Raw genomic sequence first — 22565 nt, 5'->3', positions numbered from 1 at the left:
AACCGCAAGTGAGATATTCTAATCCCTTTATAAATACTCCCTGACTTCAAGTGAGTTACCCTAGCCCCTTTATAAGTACACCCTGGCCCCAAGTGAGTTATCCCAGTCCCATTGAAGTACTCCTTGACCCCAGGTGAGTTACCCTAGCCCCTATATAAGTACTCCCAGACCCCAAGTGAGTTACCCTAGTCCCTTATAACTACTCCCTGACCCAAATTGAGGTACCATAGCCCGTTTATAAGTACTCTCTAACCCCAAATGAGTTATCCTATCCTCTTTATATGTACTCTCTGACCGCAAGTGAGTTACCCTAGGTACATATAAGTACTCCCTGACCCCAAGTGAGTTACCATAGCCCCTTTATAAGTACTCCCTGACCCCAAGTGAGTTATCCTAGCCCCTTTATATGTACTCTCTGACCGCAAGTGAGTTACCCTAGTCCTATATTAGTACTCCCTGACCCCTAGTGAGTTACCATAGCCCCTTTATAACTACTCCCTGACCCCAAGTGAGTTATCCTAGCCCCTTTGAATGTACTCTCTGACGGCAAGTGAAATACCCTAGTCCCATATTAGTACTTCCTGACCCCAAGTGAGTTACTATAGCCCCTTTATAAGTACTCCCTGACCCCAAGTGAGTTATCCTAGTCCCTTTATATGTACTCTCTGACCCCAAGTGAGTTATCCTAGCCCCTTTATAAGTACTCCCTGACCCCAAGTGAGTTATCCCAGTCCCATCGAAGTACTCCCTGACCCCAAGTGAGTTACCCTAGCCCCTATATAAGTACTCCCTGACCCCAAGTGAGTTACCCTAGTCCCTTATAACTACTCCCTGACCCCAAGTGAGTTACCCTAGCCCCTTTATAAGTACACCCTGGCACCAAGGGAGTTACCCTGGTCCCATATAAGTACTCCCAAACACCAAGTGAGTTAGCCTAGTCCAATACAAGTACTCCTTGACCCAAATTGAGTTACCCTAACCCCTTTATATGAACTCCCTGACCAAAAGAGAGTTACCCTAGTCCCATAGAAGTACTCCCTGACCCCATGTGAGTTACCCTAGTCCCATAGAAGTACTCCCTGACCCCAAGTGAGATACCCTAGCCCCTATATAAGTACTCCCTGACCACAAGAGAGTTATCCTAGCCCCTTTATATGTACTCTCTGACCGCAAGTAAGTTACCCTAGTCCCATAGAAGTACTCCCTGACCCCAAGTGTGTTACCATAAAACCTTTGTAAGTACTCCCTAACCGCAAGTGACTTATTCTAACCCCTTTATAAGTCCCCCTTGACCCCAAGTGAGTTACCCTAGACCCCTTTATAAGTACACCCTGGCCCCAAGTGAGTTACCCTGGTCCCATATAAGTACTCCCAGACACCAAGTAAGTTAGCCTAGTCTAGTATAAGTACTCCTTGATCGAAAATGGGTTACCCTAGCCCCTTTATAAGTACTCCCTGACCCCAAGTGAGTTACCCTAGCCCCTTTATAAGTACACCCTGACCCCAAGTGAGTTACCCTAGTCCCATAGAAGTACTCCCTGACCCCAAGTGAGTTACCCTAGTCCCATAGAAGTACTCCCTGACCTCAAGTGAGTTACCCTAGCCCCTATATAAGTACTCCCTGACCACAAGTGAGTTATCCTAGCCCCTTTATATGCACTCTCAGACCGCAAGTAAGTTACCCTAGTCCCATAGATGAACTCCCTGACCCCAAGTGTGTTACCATATCACCTTTGTAAGTACTCCCTAACCGCAAATGAGTTATTCTAACCCCTTTATAAGTACTCCCTGACCCCAAGTGAGTTACCCTAGCCCCTTTATAAGTACACCCTGGCCCCAAGTGTGTTACCCTGGTCCCATATAAGTACTCCCAGACATCAAGTGAGGTACCATAGCCCATTTATAAGTACTCTCTGACCCCAAATGAGTTATCCTAGCCCCTTTATATGTACTCTCCGACAGCAAGTGAGTTACCCTAGTCCCATATAAGTACTCCCTGAACCCAAGTGAGTTACCATAGCCCCTTTATAAGTACTCCATGACCCCAATTGAGTTACCCTAGACCCATTATATGTACTCCCTGACCCCAAGGGAGTTATCCTAGTCCCTTTATATGTACTCTCCGACAGCAAGTGAGTTACCCTGGTCCCATATAAGTACTCCCAGACACCAAGTGAGTTAGCCTAGTCTAGTATAAGTACTCCTTGACCGAAAATGGGTTATCCTAGCCCCTTTATAAGTACTCCCTGACCCCAAGTGAGTTATCCTAGCCCCTTTATATTTACTCTCTGACCGCAAGTGAGTTATCCTAGCCCCTTTATATGTACTCTCTGACCGTAAGTGAGTTACCCTAGCCCCTTTATAAGTACTCCCTGACCCCAAGTGAGTTATCCTAGCCCCTTTATATTTACTCTCTGACCGCAAGTGAGTTATCCTAGCCCCTTTATATGTACTCTCTGACCGTAAGTGAGTTACCCTAGCCCCTTTATAAGTACTCCCTGACCCCAAGTGAGTTATCCTAGCCCCTTTATATTTACTCCCTGACCGCAAGTGAGTTATCCTAGCCCCTTTATATGTACTCTCTGACCCCAAGTGAGTTATCCTATCCCCTTTATATGTACTCTCTGTACGCAAGTAAGTTACCCTAGTCCCATAGAAGTACTCCCTGACCCCAAGTGTTTTAGCATATCACCTTTGTAAGTACTCCCTAACCGCAAGTGAGATATTCTAATCCCTTTATAAATACTCCCTGACTTCAAGTGAGTTACCCTAGCCCCTTTATAAGTACACCCTGGCCCCAAGTGAGTTATCCCAGTCCCATTGAAGTACTCCCTGACCCCAGGTGAGTTACCCTAGCCCCTATATAAGTACTCCCAGACCCCAAGTGAGTTACCCTAGTCCCTTATAACTACTCCCTGACCCCAAGTGAGTTACCCTAATCCCATATAAGTACTCCCTGACCCAAATTGAGGTACCATAGCCCGTTTATAAGTACTCTCTAACCCCAAATGAGTTATCCTATCCTCTTTATATGTACTCTCTGACCGCAAGTGAGTTACCCTAGGTACATATAAGTACTCCCTGACCCCAAGTGAGTTACCATAGCCCCTTTATAAGTACTCCCTGACCCCAAGTGAGTTATCCTAGCCCCGTTATATGTACTCTCTGACCGCAAGTGAGTTATCCTAGCGCCTTTATAAGTACTCCCTGACCCCAAGTGAGTTATCCTAGCCCCTTTATATGTACTCTCTGACCGCAAGTGAGTTACCCTAGTCCTATATTAGTACTCCCTGACCCCTAGTGAGTTACCATAGCCCCTTTATAACTACTCCCTGACCCCAAGTGAGTTATCCTAGCCCCTTTATATGTACTCTCTGACGGCAAGTGAAATACCCTAGTCCCATATTAGTACTTCCTGACCCCAAGTGAGTTACTATAGCCCCTTTATAAGTACTCCCTGACCCCAAGTGAGTTATCCTAGTCCCTTTATATGTACTCTCTGACCCCAAGTGAGTTATCCTAGCCGCTTTATATGTACTCTCCGACAGCAAGTGAGTTACCCTGGTCCCATATAAGTACTCCCAGACACCAAGTGAGTTAGCCTAGTCTAGTATAAGTACTCCTTGACCGAAAATGGGTTACCCTAGCCCCTTTATAAGTACTCCCTGACCCCAAGTGAGTTATCCTAGCCCCTTTATATTTACTCTCTGACCGCAAGTGAGTTATCCTAGCCCCTTTATATGTACTCTCTGACCCCAAGTGAGTTATCCTAGCCCCTTTATATTTACTCTCTGACCGCAAGTGAGTTATCCTAGCCCCTTTATATGTACTCTCTGACCGTAAGTGAGTTACCCTAGCCCCTTTATAAGTACTCCCTGACCCCAATTGAGTTACCCTAGACCCATTATATGTACTCCCTGACCCCAAGGGAGTTATCCTAGTCCCTTTATATGTACTCTCCGACAGCAAGTGAGTTACCCTGGTCCCATATAAGTACTCCCAGACACCAAGTGAGTTAGCCTAGTCTAGTATAAGTACTCCTTGACCGAAAATGGGTTATCCTAGCCCCTTTATAAGTACTCCCTGACCCCAAGTGAGTTATCCTAGCCCCTTTATATTTACTCTCTGACCGCAAGTGAGTTATCCTAGCCCCTTTATATGTACTCTCTGACCGTAAGTGAGTTACCCTAGCCCCTTTATAAGTACTCCCTGACCCCAAGTGAGTTATCCTAGCCCCTTTATATTTACTCTCTGACCGCAAGTGAGTTATCCTAGCCCCTTTATATGTACTCTCTGACCGTAAGTGAGTTACCCTAGCCCCTTTATAAGTACTCCCTGACCCCAAGTGAGTTATCCTAGCCCCTTTATATTTACTCCCTGACCGCAAGTGAGTTATCCTAGCCCCTTTATATGTACTCTCTGACCCCAAGTGAGTTATCCTATCCCCTTTATATGTACTCTCTGTACGCAAGTAAGTTACCCTAGTCCCATAGAAGTACTCCCTGACCCCAAGTGTTTTAGCATATCACCTTTGTAAGTACTCCCTAACCGCAAGTGAGATATTCTAATCCCTTTATAAATACTCCCTGACTTCAAGTGAGTTACCCTAGCCCCTTTATAAGTACACCCTGGCCCCAAGTGAGTTATCCCAGTCCCATTGAAGTACTCCCTGACCCCAGGTGAGTTACCCTAGCCCCTATATAAGTACTCCCAGACCCCAAGTGAGTTACCCTAGTCCCTTATAACTACTCCCTGACCCCAAGTGAGTTACCCTAATCCCATATAAGTACTCCCTGACCCAAATTGAGGTACCATAGCCCGTTTATAAGTACTCTCTAACCCCAAATGAGTTATCCTATCCTCTTTATATGTACTCTCTGACCGCAAGTGAGTTACCCTAGGTACATATAAGTACTCCCTGACCCCAAGTGAGTTACCATAGCCCCTTTATAAGTACTCCCTGACCCCAAGTGAGTTATCCTAGCCCCGTTATATGTACTCTCTGACCGCAAGTGAGTTATCCTAGCGCCTTTATAAGTACTCCCTGACCCCAAGTGAGTTATCCTAGCCCCTTTATATGTACTCTCTGACCGCAAGTGAGTTACCCTAGTCCTATATTAGTACTCCCTGACCCCTAGTGAGTTACCATAGCCCCTTTATAACTACTCCCTGACCCCAAGTGAGTTATCCTAGCCCCTTTATATGTACTCTCTGACGGCAAGTGAAATACCCTAGTCCCATATTAGTACTTCCTGACCCCAAGTGAGTTACTATAGCCCCTTTATAAGTACTCCCTGACCCCAAGTGAGTTATCCTAGTCCCTTTATATGTACTCTCTGACCCCAAGTGAGTTATCCTAGCCCCTTTATATGTACTCTCCGACAGCAAGTGAGTTACCCTGGTCCCATATAAGTACTCCCAGACACCAAGTGAGTTAGCCTAGTCTAGTATAAGTACTCCTTGACCGAAAATGGGTTACCCTAGCCCCTTTATAAGTACTCCCTGACCCCAAGTGAGTTATCCTAGCCCCTTTATATTTACTCTCTGACCGCAAGTGAGTTATCCTAGCCCCTTTATATGTACTCTCTGACCGTAAGTGAGTTACCCTAGCCCCTTTATAAGTACTCCCTGACCCCAAGTGAGTTATCCTAGCCCCTTTATATTTACTCTCTGACCGCAAGTGAGTTATCCTAGCCCCTTTATATGTACTCTCTGACCGTAAGTGAGTTACCCTAGCCCCTTTATAAGTACTCCCTGACCCCAAGTGAGTTATCCTAGCCCCTTTATATTTACTCCTTGACCGCAAGTGAGTTATCCTAGCCCCTTTATATGTACTCTCTGACCCCAAGTGAGTTATCCTATCCCCTTTATATGTACTCTCTGTACGCAAGTAAGTTACCCTAGTCCCATAGAAGTACTCCCTGACCCCAAGTGTTTTAGCATATCACCTTTGTAAGTACTCCCTAACCGCAAGTGAGATATTCTAATCCCTTTATAAATACTCCCTGACTTCAAGTGAGTTACCCTAGCCCCTTTATAAGTACACCCTGGCCCCAAGTGAGTTATCCCAGTCCCATTGAAGTACTCCCTGACCCCAGGTGAGTTACCCTAGCCCCTATATAAGTACTCCCAGACCCCAAGTGAGTTACCCTAGTCCCTTATAACTACTCCCTGACCCCAAGTGAGTTACCCTAATCCCATATAAGTACTCCCTGACCCAAATTGAGGTACCATAGCCCGTTTATAAGTACTCTCTAACCCCAAATGAGTTATCCTATCCTCTTTATATGTACTCTCTGACCGCAAGTGAGTTACCCTAGGTACATATAAGTACTCCCTGACCCCAAGTGAGTTACCATAGCCCCTTTATAAGTACTCCCTGACCCCAAGTGAGTTATCCTAGCCCCGTTATATGTACTCTCTGACCGCAAGTGAGTTATCCTAGCGCCTTTATAAGTACTCCCTGACCCCAAGTGAGTTATCCTAGCCCCTTTATATGTACTCTCTGACCGCAAGTGAGTTACCCTAGTCCTATATTAGTACTCCCTGACCCCTAGTGAGTTACCATAGCCCCTTTATAACTACTCCCTGACACCAAGTGAGTTATCCTAGCCCCTTTATATGTACTCTCTGACGGCAAGTGAAATACCCTACTCCCATATTAGTACTTCCTGACCCCAAGTGAGTTACTATAGCCCCTTTATAAGTACTCCCTGACCCCAAGTGAGTTATCCTAGTCCCTTTATATGTACTCTCTGACCCCAAGTGAGTTATCCTAGCCCCTTTATAAGTACTCCCTGACCCCAAGTGAGTTATCCCAGTCCCATCGAAGTACTCCCTGACCCCAAGTGAGTTACCCTAGCCCCTATATAAGTACTCCCAGACCCCAAGTGAGTTACCCTAGTCCCTTATAACTACTCCCTGACCCCAAGTGAGTTACCCTAGCCCCTTTATAAGTACACCCTGGCACCAAGGGAGTTACCCTGGTCCCATATAAGTACTCCCAGACACCAAGTGAGTTAGCCTAGTCCAATACAAGTACTCCTTGACCCAAATTGAGTTACCCTAACCCCTTTATATGAACTCCCTGACCTCAAGAGAGTTACCCTAGTCCCATAGAAGTACTCCCTGACCCCATGAAAGTTACCCTAGTCCCATAGAAGTACTCCCTGACCCCAAGTGAGATACACTAGCCCCTATATAAGTACTCCCTGACCACAAGAGAGTTATCCTAGCCCCTTTATATGTACTCTCTGACCGCAAGTAAGTTACCCTAGTCCCATAGAAGTACTCCCTGACCCCAAGTGTGTTACCATATCACCTTTGTAAGTACTCCCTAACCGCAAGTGACTTATTCTAACCCCTTTATAAGTCCCCCTTGACCCCAAGTGAGTTACCCTAGACCCCTTTATAAGTACACCCTGGCCCCAAGTGAGTTACCCTGGTCCCATATAAGTACTCCCAGACACCAAGTAAGTTAGCCTAGTCTAGTATAAGTACTCCTTGATCGAAAATGGGTTACCCTAGCCCCTTTATAAGTACTCCCTGACCCCAAGTGAGTTACCCTAGCCCCTTTATAAGTACACCCTGACCCCAAGTGAGTTACCCTAGTCCCATAGAAGTACTCCCTGACCCCAAGTGAGTTACCCTAGTCCCATAGAAGTACTCCCAGACACCAAGTGAGTTAGCCTAGTCCAATACAAGTACTCCTTGACCCAAATTGAGTTACCCTAACCCCTTTATATGAACTCCCTGACCTCAAGAGAGTTACCCTAGTCCCATAGAAGTACTCCCTGACCCCAAGTGAGTTACCCTAGCCCCTTTATAAGTACACCCTGACCCCAAGTGAGTTATCCTAGCCCCTTTATATTTACTCTCTGACCGCAAGTGAGTTATCCTAGCCCCTTTATATGTACTCTCTGACCGCAAGTGAGTTATCCTAGCCCCATTATATGTACTCCCTCACCCCACGTGAGTTACCCTAGCCCCTTTATATGTACTCTCTGACCGCAAGTGAGTTACCCTAGCCCCATTATAAGTACTCCCTGACCCCAAGTGAGTTATCCTAGCCCCTATATATGTACTCTCTGACCGCAACTGAGTTACCCTAGTCCCATATAAGTACTCCCTGACCCCAAGTGAGTTATCCTAGCCCCTTTATATGTACTCTCTGACCGCAAGTGAGTTATCCTAGCCCCTTTATATGTACTCTCTGACCCCAAGTGAGTTATCCTAGCCCCTTTATAAGTACTCCCTGACCCCAAGTGAGTTATCCCAGTCCCATCGAAGTACTCCCTGACCCCAAGTGAGTTACCCTAGCCCCTATATAAGTACTCCCAGACCCCAAGTGAGTTACCCTAGTCCCTTATAACTACTCCCTGACCCCAAGTGAGTTACCCTAGCCCCTTTATAAGTACACCCTGGCACCAAGGGAGTTACCCTGGTCCCATATAAGTACTCCCAGACACCAAGTGAGTTAGCCTAGTCCAATACAAGTACTCCTTGACCCAAATTGAGTTACCCTAACCCCTTTATATGAACTCCCTGACCTCAAGAGAGTTACCCTAGTCCCATAGAAGTACTCCCTGACCCCATGTGAGTTACCCTAGTCCCATAGAAGTACTCCCTGACCCCAAGTGGGATACCCTAGCCCCTATATAAGTACTCCCTGACCACAAGAGAGTTATCCTAGCCCCTTTATATGTACTCTCTGACCGCAAGTAAGTTACCCTAGTCCCATAGAAGTACTCCCTGACCCCAAGTGTGTTACCATATCACCTTTGTAAGTACTCCCTAACCGCAAGTGACTTATTCTAACCCCTTTATAAGTCCCCCTTGACCCCAAGTGAGTTACCCTAGACCCCTTTATAAGTACACCCTGGCCCCAAGTGAGTTACCCTGGTCCCATATAAGTACTCCCAGACACCAAGTAAGTTAGCCTAGTCTAGTATAAGTACTCCTTGATCGAAAATGGGTTACCCTAGCCCCTTTATAAGTACTCCCTGACCCCAAGTGAGTTACCCTAGCCCCTTTATAAGTACACCCTGACCCCAAGTGAGTTACCCTAGTCCCATAGAAGTACTCCCTGACCCCAAGTGAGTTACCCTAGTCCCATAGAAGTACTCCCAGACACCAAGTGAGTTAGCCTAGTCCAATACAAGTACTCCTTGACCCAAATTGAGTTACCCTAACCCCTTTATATGAACTCCCTGACCTCAAGAGAGTTACCCTAGTCCCATAGAAGTACTCCCTGACCCCAAGTGAGTTACCCTAGCCCCTTTATAAGTACACCCTGACCCCAAGTGAGTTATCCTAGCCCCTTTATATTTACTCTCTGACCGCAAGTGAGTTATCCTAGCCCCTTTATATGTACTCTCTGACCGCAAGTGAGTTATCCTAGCCCCATTATATGTACTCCCTCACCCCACGTGAGTTACCCTAGCCCCTTTATATGTACTCTCTGACCGCAAGTGAGTTACCCTAGCCCCATTATAAGTACTCCCTGACCCCAAGTGAGTTATCCTAGCCCCTATATATGTACTCTCTGACCGCAACTGAGTTACCCTAGTCCCATATAAGTACTCCCTGACCCCAAGTGAGTTATCCTAGCCCCTTTATATGTACTCTCTGACCGCAAGTGAGTTATCCTAGCCCCTTTACATGTACTCTCTGACCGCAAGTGAGTTATCCTAGCCCCATTATATGTACTCCCTGACCCCAAGGGAGTTATCCTAGCCCCTTTATATGTACTCTCTGACGGCAACTGAGTTACCCTAGTCCCATATAAGTACCCCCTGACCCCAAGTGAGTTACCCTGGTCCCATATAAGTACTCCCAGACACCAAGTGAGTTAGCCTAGTCTAGTATAAGTACTCCTTGACCGAAAATGGGTTACCCTAGCCCCTTTATAAGTACTCCCTGACCCCAAGTGAGTTACCCTAGCCCCTTTATAAGTACACCCTGACCCCAAGTGAGTTATCCTAGCCCCTTTATATTTACTCTCTGACCGCAAGTGAGTTATCCTAGCCCCTTTATATGTACTCTCTGACCGCAAGTGAGTTATCCTAGCCCCATTATATGTACTCCCTGACCCCACGTGAGTTACCCTAGCCCCTTTATATGTACTCTCTGACCGCAAGTGAGGTACCCTAGCCCCTTTATAAGTACTCCCTGACCCCAAGTGAGTTATCCTAGCCCCTTTATATTTACTCTCTGACCGCAAGTGAGTTATCCTAGCCCCATTATATGTACTCCCTGACCGCAAGTGAGTTATCCTAGCCCCTTTATATGTACTCTCTGACCCCAAGTGAGTTATCCTATCCCCTTTATATGTACTCTCTGTACGCAAGTAAGTTACCCTAGTCCCATAGAAGTACTCCCTGACCCCAAGTGTTTTAGCATATCACCTTTGTAAGTACTCCCTAACCGCAAGTGAGATATTCTAATCCCTTTATAAATACTCCCTGACTTCAAGTGAGTTACCCTAGCCCCTTTATAAGTACACCCTGGCCCCAAGTGAGTTACCCTAATCCCATATAAGTACTCCCTGACCCAAATTGAGGTACCATAGCCCGTTTATAAGTACTCTCTAACCCCAAATGAGTTATCCTATCCTCTTTATATGTACTCTCTGACCGCAAGTGAGTTACCCTAGCCCCTATATAAGTACTCCCAGACCCCAAGTGAGTTACCCTAGTCCCTTATAACTACTCCCTGACCCCAAGTGAGTTAGCGTAGTCCAATATAAGTACTCCTTGACCCGAAGAGAGTTACCGTAGCCCCTTTATAAGTACTCCCTGACCGCAAGTGAGTTACCCTAATCCCATATAAGTACTCCCTGACCCAAATTGAGGTACCATAGCCCGTTTATAAGTACTCTCTAACCCCAAATGAGTTATCCTATCCTCTTTATATGTACTCTCTGACCGCAAGTGAGTTACCCTAGGTACATATAAGTACTCCCTGACCCCAAGTGAGTTACCATAGCCCCTTTATAAGTACTCCCTGACCCCAAGTGAGTTATCCTAGCCCCGTTATATGTACTCTCTGACCGCAAGTGAGTTATCCTAGCGCCTTTATAAGTACTCCCTGACCCCAAGTGAGTTATCCTAGCCCCTTTATATGTACTCTCTGACCGCAAGTGAGTTACCCTAGTCCTATATTAGTACTCCCTGACCCCTAGTGAGTTACCATAGCCCCATTATAACTACTCCCTGACCCCAAGTGAGTTATCCTAGCCCCTTTATATGTACTCTCTGACGGCAAGTGAAATACCCTAGTCCCATATTAGTACTTCCTGACCCCAAGTGAGTTACTATAGCCCCTTTATAAGTACTCCCTGACCCCAAGTGAGTTATCCTAGTCCCTTTATATGTACTCTCTGACCCCAAGTGAGTTATCCTAGCCCCTTTATAAGTACTCCCTGACCCCAAGTGAGTTATCCCAGTCCCATCGAAGTACTCCCTGACCCCAAGTGAGTTACCCTAGCCCCTATATAAGTACTCCCAGACCCCAAGTGAGTTACCCTAGTCCCTTATAACTACTCCCTGACCCCAAGTGAGTTACCCTAGCCCCTAAATAAGTACTCCCAGACCCCAAGTAAGTTACCCTAGTCCCTTATAACTACTCCCTGACCCCAAGTGAGTTACCCTAGCCCCTTTATAAGTACACCCTGGCACCAAGGGAGTTACCCTAGTCCCATATAAGTACTCCCAGACACAAATTGAGTTAGCCTAGTCCAATACAAATACTCCTTGACCCAAATTGAGTTACCCTAACCCCTTTATATGTACTACCTGACCTCAAGAGAGTTACCCTAGTCCCATATCAGTAGTCCCTGACCTTAAGTGGGTTACCCTAGTCCCATATAAGTACTCCCAGACCCCAAGTGAGTTACCCTAGTCCCATAGAAGTACTCCCTGACAACAAGTGAGTTATTCTAGCCCCTTTATATGTACTCTCTGACCGCAAGTGAGTTATCCTATCCCTATATATGTTCTCTCTGACCGCAAGTGAATTACCCTAGTTCTATATAAGTACTCCTTACCCCAAGTGAGTTACCATAGCCCCTTTATAAGTACTCCCTGACCCCAAGTGAGTTATTCTAGCCCCTTTATATGTGCTCTCTGACCGCAATTGAGTTATCCTATCCCTATATATGTTCTCTCTGACCGCAAGTGAATTACCTTAGTCCTATATAAGTACTCCCTGACCACAAGTGAGTTATCCTAGCCCCGTTATATGTACTCTCTGACCGCAAGTGGGTTATCCTAGCGCCTTTATAAGTACTCCCTGACCCTAAGTGAGTTATCCTAGCCCCTTTATATGTACTCTCTGGCCGCAAGTGAGTTATCCTATCCCTATATATGTTCTCTCTGACCGCAAGTGAATTACCCTATTCCTAATAAGTACTCCCTGACCCCAAGTGAGTTACCCTAGCCCCTATATAAGTACTCCCAGACCCCAAGTGAGTTACCCTAGTCCCTTATAACTACTCCCTGACCCCAAGTGAGTTACCCTAGCCCCTTTATAAGTACACCCTGGCACCAAGGGAGTTACCCTGGTCCCATATAAGTACTCCCAGACACCAAGTGAGTTAGCCTAGTCCAATACAAGTACTCCTTGACCCAAATTGAGTTCCCTAACCCCTTTATATGAACTCCCTGACCTCAAGAGAGTTACCCTAGTCCCATAGAAATACTGCCTGACCCCAAGTGAGTTACCCTAGTCCCATAGAAGTACTCCCTGACCTCAAGTGAGTTACCCTAGCCCCTATATAAGTACTCCCTGACCACAAGTGAGTTATCCTAGCCCCTTTTTATGTACTCTCTGACCGCAAGTAAGTTACCCTAGTCCCATAGAAGTACTCCCTGAACCCAAGTGTGTTACCATATCACCTTTGTAAGTACTCCCTAACCGCAAGTGACTTATTCTAACCCCTTTATAAGTCCCCCTTGACCCCAAGTGAGTTACCCTAGACCCCTTTATAAGTACACCCTGGCCCCAAGTGAGTTACCCTGGTCCCATATAAGTACTCCCAGACACCAAGTAAGTTAGCCTAGTCTAGTATAAGTACTCCTTGATCGAAAATGGGTTACCCTAGCCCCTTTATAAGTACTCCCTGACCTCAAGTGAGTTACCCTAGCCCCTATATAAGTACTCCCTGACCACAAGTGAGTTATCCTAGCCCCTTTATATGCACTCTCAGACCGCAAGTAAGTTACCCTAGTCCCATAGATGTACTCCCTGACCCCAAGTGTGTTACCATATCACCTTTGTAAGTACTCCCTAACCGCAAGTGAGTTATTCTAACCCCTTTATAAGTACTCCCTGACCCCAAGTGAGTTACCCTAGCCCCTTTATAAGTACACCCTGGCCCCAATTGTGTTACCCTGGTCCCATATAAGTACTCCCAGACACCAAGTGAGTTAGCCTAGTCTAGTATAAGTACTCCTTGACCGAAAATGGGTTACCCAAGCCCCTTTATAAGTACTCCCTGACCCCAAGTGAGTTACCCTAGCCCCTTTATAAGTACACCCTGACCCCAAGTGAGTTACCCTAGTCCCATAGAAGTACTCCCTGACCCCAAGTGAGTTACCCTAGCCCCTTTATATGTACTCTCTGACCGCAAGTGAGTTACCCTAGCCCCTTTATAAGTACTCCCTGACCCCAAGTGAGTTATCCTAGCCCCTTTATATTTACTCTCTGACCGCAAGTGAGTTATCCTAGCCCCTTTATATGTACTCTCTGACCGCAAGTGAGTTATCCTAGCCCCATTATATGTACTCCCTGACCCCACGTGAGTTATCCTAGCCCCTTTATATGTACTCTCTGACCGCAACTGAGTTACCCTAGTCCCATTATATGAACTCCCTGACCCCAAGGGAGTTATCCTAGTCCCTTTATATGTACTCTCTGACCCCAAGTGAGTTATCCTAGCCCCTTTATAAATACTCCCTGACCCCAAGAGAGTTATCCTAGTCCCATAGAAGTACTCCCTGACCCCAAGTGAGTTACCCTAGCCCCTTTATATGTACTCTCTGACCGCAACTGAGTTACCCTAGTCCCATTATATGTACTCCCTGACCCCAAGTGAGTTATCCTAGCCCCTTTATATTTACTCTCTGACCGCAAGTGAGTTATCCTAGCCCCTTTATATGTACTCTCTGACCGCAAGTGAGTTACCCTAGCCCCTTTATAAGTACTCCCTGACCCCAAGTGAGTTATCCTAGCCCCTTTATATTTACTCTCTGACCGCAAGTGAGTTATCCTAGCCCCTTTATATGTACTCTCTGACCGCAAGTGAGTTACCCTAGCCCCTTTATAAGTACTCCCTGACCCCACGTGAGTTACCCTAGCCCCTTTATATGTACTCTCTGACCGCAAGTGAGTTACCCTAGCCCCTTTATAAGTACTCCCTGACCACAAGTGAGTTATCCTAGCCCCTTTATATGTACTCTCTGACCGCAAGTGAGTTATCCTAGCGCCTTTATAAGTACTCCCTGACCCCAAGTGAGTTATCCTAGCCCCTTTATATGTACTCTCTGACCGCAAGTGAGTTATCCTAGCGCCTTTATAAGTACTCCCTGACCCCAAGTAAGTTATCCTAGCCCCTTTATATGTACTCTCTGACCGCAAGTGAGTTACCCTAGCCCCTTTATAAGTACTCCCTGACCCCACGTGAGTTACCCTAGCCCCTTTATATGTACTCTCTGACCGCAAGTGAGTTACCCTAGCCCCTTTATAAGTACTCCCTGACCCCAAGTAAGTTATCCTAGCCCCTTTATATGTACTCTCTGACCGCAAGTGAGTTACCCTAGTCCCATAGAAGTACTCCCTGACCCCAAGTGAGTTACCCTAGCCCCTTTATATGTACTCTCTGACCGCAAGTGAGTTACCCTAGCCCCTTTATAAGTACTCCCTGACCCCAAGTGAGTTATCCTAGCCCCTTTATATTTACTCTCTGACCGCAAGTGAGTTATCCTAGCCCCTTTATATGTACTCTCTGACCGCAAGTGAGTTATCCTATCCCCATTATATGTACTCCCTGACCCCACGTGAGTTATCCTAGCCCCTTTATATGTACTCTCTGACCGCAACTGAGTTACCCTAGTCCCATTATATGTACTCCCTGACCCCAAGGGAGTTATCCTAGTCCCTTTATATGTACTCTCTGACCCCAAGTGAGTTATCCTAGCCCCTTTATAAATACTCCCTGACCCCAAGAGAGTTATCCTAGTCCCATCGAAGTACTCCCTGACCCCAAGTGAGTTACCCTAGCCCCTAAATAAGTACTCCCAGACCCCAAGTAAGTTACCCTAGTCCCTTATAACTACTCCCTGACCCCAAGTGAGTTACCCTAGCCCCTTTATAAGTACACCCTGGCACCAAGGGAGTTACCCTGGTCCCATATAAGTACTCCCAGACACAAATTGAGTTAGCCTAGTCCAATACAAGTACTCCTTGACCTAAATTGAGTTACCCTAACCCCTTTATATGTACTAGCTGACCTCACGAGAGTTACCCTAGTCCCATATCAGTAGTCCCTGACCTTAAGTGGGTTACCCTAGTCCCATATAAGTACTCCCAGACCCCAAGTGAGTTACCCTAGTCCCATAGAAGTACTCCCTGACAACAAGTGAGTTATTCTAGCCCCTTTATATGTACTCTCTGACCGCAAGTGAGTTATCCTATCCCTATATATGTTCTCTCTGACCGCAAGTGAATTACCCTAGTTCTATATAAGTACTCCTTACCCCAAGTGAGTTACCATAGCCCCTTTATAAGTACTCCCTGACCCCAAGTGAGTTATTCTAGCCCCTTTATATGTGCTCTCTGACCGCAAGTGAGTTATCCTATCCCTATATATGTTCTCTCTGACCGCAAGTGAATTACCTTAGTCCTATATAAGCACTCCCTGACCACAAGTGAGTTATTCTATCCCCGTTATATGTACTCTCTGACCGCAAGTGGGTTATCCTAGCGCCTTTATAAGTACTCCCTGACCCTAAGTGAGTTATCCTAGCCCCTTTATATGTACTCTCTGACCGCAAGTGAGTTATCCTATCCCTATATATGTTCTCTCTGACCGCAAGTGAATTACCCTATTCCTAATAAGTACTCCCTGACCCCAAGTGAGTTACCCTAGCCCCTATATAAGTACTCCCTGACCACAAGTGAGTTATCCTAGCCCGGTTATATGTACTCTCTGACCCCAAGTGAGTTATCCTAGTCCCATCGAAGTACTCCCTGACCCCAAGTGAGTTACCCTAGCCCCTATATAAGTACTCCCAGACCCCAAGTGAGTTACTCTAGTCCCTTATAACTACTCCCTGACCCCAAGTGAGTTACCCTAGCCCCTTTATAAGTACACCCTGGCACCAAGGGAGTTACCCTGGTCCCATATAAGTACTCCCAGACACCAAGTGAGTTAGCCTAGTCCAATACAAGTACTCCTTGACCCAAATTGAGTTCCCTAACCCCTTTATATGAACTCCCTGACCTCAAGAGAGTTACCCTAGTCCCATAGAAATACTCCCTGACCCCAAGTGAGTTACCCTAGTCCCATAGAAGTACTCCCTGACCTCAAGTGAGTTACCCTAGCCCCTATATAAGTACTCCCTGACCACAAGTGAGTTATCCTAGCCCCTTTTTATGTACTCTCTGACCGCAAGTAAGTTACCCTAGTCCCATAGAAGTACTCCCTGAACCCAAGTGTGTTACCATATCACCTTTGTAAGTACTCCCTAACCGCAAGTGACTTATTCTAACCCCTTTATAAGTCCCCCTTGACCCCAAGTGAGTTACCCTAGACCCCTTTATAAGTACACCCTGGCCCCAAGTGAGTTACCCTGGTCCCATAGAAGTACTCCCAGACACCAAGTGAGTTACCCTAGTCCCATAGAAGTACTCCCTGACCTCAAGTGAGTTACCCTAGCCCCTATATAAGTACTCCCTGACCACAAGTGAGTTATCCTAGCCCCTTTATATGCACTCTCAGACCGCAAGTAAGTTACCCTAGTCCCATAGATGTACTCCCTGACCCCAAGTGTGTTACCATATCACCTTTGTAAGTACTCCCCAACCGCAAGTGAGTTATTCTAACCCCTTTATAAGTACTCCCTGACCCCAAGTGAGTTACCCTAGCCCCTTTATAAGTACACCCTGGCCCCAATTGTGTTACCCTGGTCCCATATAAGTACTCCCAGACACCAAGTGAGTTAGCCTAGTCTAGTATAAGTACTCCTTGACCGAAAATGGGTTACCCTAGCCCCTTTATAAGTACTCCCTGACCCCAAGTGAGTTACCCTAGCCCCTTTATAAGTACACCCTGACCCCAAGTGAGTTACCCTAATCCCATAGAAGTACTCCCTGACCCCAAGTGAGTTTTCCTAGCCCCTTTATATGTACTCTCTGACCGCAAGTGAGTTACCCTAGCCCCTTTATAAGTACTCCCTGACCCCAAGTGAGTTATCCTAGCCCCTTTATATTTACTCTCTGACCGCAAGTGAGTTATCCTAGCCCCTTTATATGTACTCTCTGACCGCAAGTGAGTTATCCTAGCCCCATTATATGTACTCCCTGACCCCACGTGAGTTATCCTAGCCCCTTTATATGTACTCTCTGACCGCAACTGAGTTACCCTAGTCCCATTATATGAACTCCCTGACCCCAAGGGAGTTATCCTAGTCCCTTTATATGTACTCTCTGACCCCAAGTGAGTTATCCTAGCCCCTTTATAAATACTCCCTGACCCCAAGAGAGTTATCCTAGTCCCATAGAAGTACTCCCTGACCCCAAGTGAGTTACCCTAGCCCCTTTATATGTACTCTCTGACCGCAACTGAGTTACCCTAGTCCCATTATATGTACTCCCTGACCCCAAGTGAGTTATCCTAGCCCCTTTATATTTACTCTCTGACCGCAAGTGAGTTATCCTAGCCCCTTTATATGTACTCTCTGACCGCAAGTGAGTTATCCTAGCCCCATTATATGTACTCCCTGACCCCACGTGAGTTACCCTAGCCCCTTTATATGTACTCTCTGACCGCAAGTGAGTTACCCTAGCCCCTTTATAAGTACTCCCTGACCCCAAGTGAGTTATCCTAGCCCCTTTATATTTACTCTCTGACCGCAAGTGAGTTATCCTAGCCCCTTTATATGTACTCTCTGACCGCAAGTGAGTTATCCTAGCCCCATTATATGTACTCCCTGACCCCAAGTGAGTTATCCTAGCCCCTTTATATGTACTCTCTGACCGCAACTGAGTTACCCTAGTCCCATTATATGTACTCCCTGACCCCAAGGGAGTTATCCTAGTCCCTTTATATGTACTCTCTGACCCCAAGGGAGTTATCCTATCCCCTTTATAAATACTCCCTGACCCCAAGAGAGTTATCCTAGTCCCATCGAAGTACTCCCTGACCCCAAGTGAGTTACCCTAGCCCCTAAATAAGTACTCCCAGACCCCAAGTAAGTTACCCTAGTCCCTTATAACTACTCCCTGACCCCAAGTGAGTTACCCTAGCCCCTTTATAAGTACACCCTGGCACCAAGGGAGTTACCCTGGTCCCATATAAGTACTCCCAGACACAAATTGAGTTAGCCTAGTCCAATACAAGTACTCCTTGACCCAAATTGAGTTACCCTAACCCCTTTATATGTACTACCTGACCTCAAGAGAGTTACCCTAGTCCCATATCAGTAGTCCCTGACCTTAAGTGGGTTACCCTAGTCCCATATAAGTACTCCCAGACCCCAAGTGAGTTACCCTAGTCCCATAGAAGTACTCCCTGACAACAAGTGAGTTATTCTAGCCCCTTTATATGTACTACCTGACCCCAAGTGAGTTATTCTAGCCCCTTTATATGTTCTCTCTGACCGCAAGTGAATTACCCTAGTTCTATATAAGTACTCCTTACCCCAAGTGAGTTACCATAGCCCCTTTATAAGTACTCCCTGACCCCAAGTGAGTTATTCTAGCCCCTTTATATGTGCTCTCTGACCGCAAGTGAGTTATCCTATCCCTATATATGTTCTCTCTGACCGCAAGTGAATTACCTTAGTCCTATATAAGTACTCCCTGACCACAAGTGAGTTATCCTAGCCCCGTTATATGTACTCTCTGACCGCAAGTGGGTTATCCTAGCGCCTTTATAAGTACTCCCTGACCCTAAGTGAGTTATCCTAGCCCCTTTATATGTACTCTCTGACCGCAAGTGAGTTATCCTATCCCTATATATGTTCTCTCTGACCGCAAGTGAATTACCCTATTCCTAATAAGTACTCCCTGACCCCAAGTGAGTTACCCTAGCCCCTATATAAGTACTCCCTGACCACAAGTGAGTTATCCTAGCCCGGTTATATGTACTCTCTGACCCCAAGTGAGTTATCCTAGTCCCATCGAAGTACTCCCTGACCCCAAGTGAGTTACTCTAGCCCCTATATAAGTACTCCCAGACCCCAAGTGAGTTACCCTAGTCCCTTATAACTACTCCCTGACCCCAAGTGAGTTACCCTAGCCCCTTTATAAGTACACCCTGGCACCAAGGGAGTTACCCTGGTCCCATATAAGTACTCCCAGACACCAAGTGAGTTAGCCTAGTCCAATACAAGTACTCCTTGACCCAAATTGAGTTCCCTAACCCCTTTATATGAACTCCCTGACCTCAAGAGAGTTACCCTAGTCCCATAGAAGTACTCCCTGACCCCAAGTGAGTTACCCTAGTCCCATAGAAGTACTCCCTGACCCCAAGTGAGTTACCCTAGTCCCATAGAAGTACTCCCTGACCTCAAGTGAGTTACCCTAGCCCCTATATAAGTACTCCCTGACCACAAGTGAGTTATCCTAGCCCCTTTATATGCACTCTCAGACCGCAAGTAAGTTACCCTAGTCCCATAGATGTACTCCCTGACCCCAAGTGTGTTACCATATCACCTTTGTAAGTACTCCCTAACCGCAAGTGAGTTATTCTAACCCCTTTATAAGTACTCCCTGACCCCAAGTGAGTTACCCTAGCCCCTTTATAAGTACACCCTGGCCCCAATTGTGTTACCCTGGTCCCATATAAGTACTCCCAGACACCAAGTGAGTTAGCCTAGTCTAGTATAAGTACTCCTTGACCGAAAATGGGTTACCCTAGCCCCTTTATAAGTACTCCCTGACCCCAAGTGAGTTACCCTAGCCCCTTTATAAGTACACCCTGACCCCAAGTGAGTTACCCTAGTCCCATAGAAGTACTCCCTGACCAGAAGTGAGTTACCCTAGCCCCTTTATATGTACTCTCTGACCGCAAGTGAGTTACCCTAGCCCCTTTATAAGTACTCCCTGACCCCAAGTGAGTTATCCTAGCCCCTTTATATTTACTCTCTGACCGCAAGTGAGTTATCCTAGCCCCTTTATATGTACTCTCTGACCGCAAGTGTGTTATCCTAGCCCCATTATATGTACTCCCTGACCCCACGTGAGTTATCCTAGCCCCTTTATATGTACTCTCTGACCGCAACTGAGTTACCCTAGTCCCATTATATGAACTCCCTGACCCCAAGGGAGTTATCCTAGTCCCTTTATATGTACTCTCTGACCCCAAGTGAGTTATCCTAGCCCCTTTATAAATACTCCCTGACCCCAAGAGAGTTATCCTAGTCCCATAGAAGTACTCCCTGACCCCAAGTGAGTTACCCTAGCCCCTTTATATGTACTCTCTGACCGCAACTGAGTTACCCTAGTCCCATTATATGTACTCCCTGACCCCAAGTGAGTTATCCTAGCCCCTTTATATTTACTCTCTGACCGCAAGTGAGTTATACTAGCCCCTTTATATGTACTCTCTGACCGCAAGTGAGTTATCCTAGTCCCATAGAAGTACTCCCTGACCCCACGTGAGTTACCCTAGCCCCTTTATATGTACTCTCTGACCGCAAGTGAGTTACCCTAGCCCCTTTATAAGTACTCCCTGACCCCAAGTGAGTTATCCTAGCCCCTTTATATTTACTCTCTGACCGCAAGTGAGTTATCCTAGCCCCTTTATATGTACTCTCTGACCGCAAGTGAGTTATCCTAGCCCCTTTATATGTACTCCCTGACCCCAAGTGAGTTATCCTAGCCCCTTTATATGTACTCTCTGACCGCAAGTGAGTTATCCTAGCCCCATTATATGTACTCCCTGACCGCAAGTGAGTTATCCTAGCCCCTTTATATGTACTCTCTGACCCCAAGTGAGTTATCCTAGCCCCTTTATATGTACTCTCTGTACGCAAGTAAGTTACCCTAGTCCCATAGAAGTACTCCCTGACCCCAAGTGTTTTAGCATATCACCTTTGTAAGTACTCCCTAACCGCAAGTGAGATATTCTAATCCCTTTATAAATACTCCCTGACCCCAAGTGAGTTACCCTAGCCCCTTTATAAGTACACCCTGGTCCCAAGTGAGTTACCCTGGTCCCATATAAGTACTCCCAGACACAAAGTGAGTTAGCGTAGTCCAATATAAGTACTCCTTGACCCGAAGAGAGTTACCGTAGCCCCTTGATAAGTACTCCCTGACCACAAGTGAGTTACCCTAATCCCATATAAGTACTCCCTGACCCAAAGTGAGGTACCATAGCCCCTTTATAAGTACTCTCTAACCCCAAATGAGTTATCCTATCCTCTTTATATGTACTCTCTGACCGCAAGTGAGTTACCCTAGTCACATATAAGTACTCCCTGACCCCAAGTGAGTTACCATAGCCCCTTTATAAGTACTCCCTGACCCCAAGTGAGTTATCCTAGCCCCGTTATATGTACTCACTGACCGCAAGTGAGTTATCCTAGCGCCTTTATAAGTACTCCCTGACCCCAAGTAAGTTATCCTAGCCCCTTTATATGTACTCTCTGACCACAAGTGAGTTACCCTAGTCCCATATTAGTACTCCCTGACCCCAAGTGAGTTACCATAGCCCCTTTATAACTACTCCCTGACCTCAAGTGAGTTATCCAAGCCCCTTTATATGTACTCTCTGACGGCAAGTGAAATACCCTAGTCCCATATTAGTACTTCCTGACCCCAAGTGAGTTACCATAGCCCCTTTATAAGTACTCCCAGACCCCAAGTAAGTTACCCTAGTCCTTTATAACTACTCCCTGACCCCAAGTGAGTTACCCTAGCCCCTTTATAAGTACACCCTGGCACCAAGGGAGTTACCCTGTTCCCATATAAGTACTCCCAGACACCAATTGAGTTAGCCTAGTCCAATACAAGTACTCCTTGACCCAAATTGAGTTACCCTAACCCCTTTATATGTACTCCCTGACCTCAAGAGAGTTACCCTAGTCCCATATAAGTAGTCCCTGACCTTAAGTGGGTTACCCTAGTCCCATATAAGTACTCCCATGCCCCAAGTGAGTTACCCTAGTCCCATAGAAGTACTCCCTGACAACAAGTGAGTTATTCTAGCCCCTTTATATGTACTCTCTGACCGCAAGTGAGTTATCCTATCCCTATATATGTTCTCTCTGACCGCAATTGAATTACCCTAGTTCTATATAAGTACTCCTTACCCCAAGTGAGTTACCATAGCCCCTTTA

Source organism: Prorops nasuta, unplaced genomic scaffold, assembly GCF_024137725.1.
Source record: "Prorops nasuta isolate Cenicafe-Biocafe unplaced genomic scaffold, Cenicafe_Pnas_1.2 PNAS00041, whole genome shotgun sequence".
NCBI classification, from domain to species: Eukaryota; Metazoa; Arthropoda; class Insecta; order Hymenoptera; family Bethylidae; genus Prorops; species Prorops nasuta.
This window is presented reverse-complemented; position numbering follows the sequence as displayed.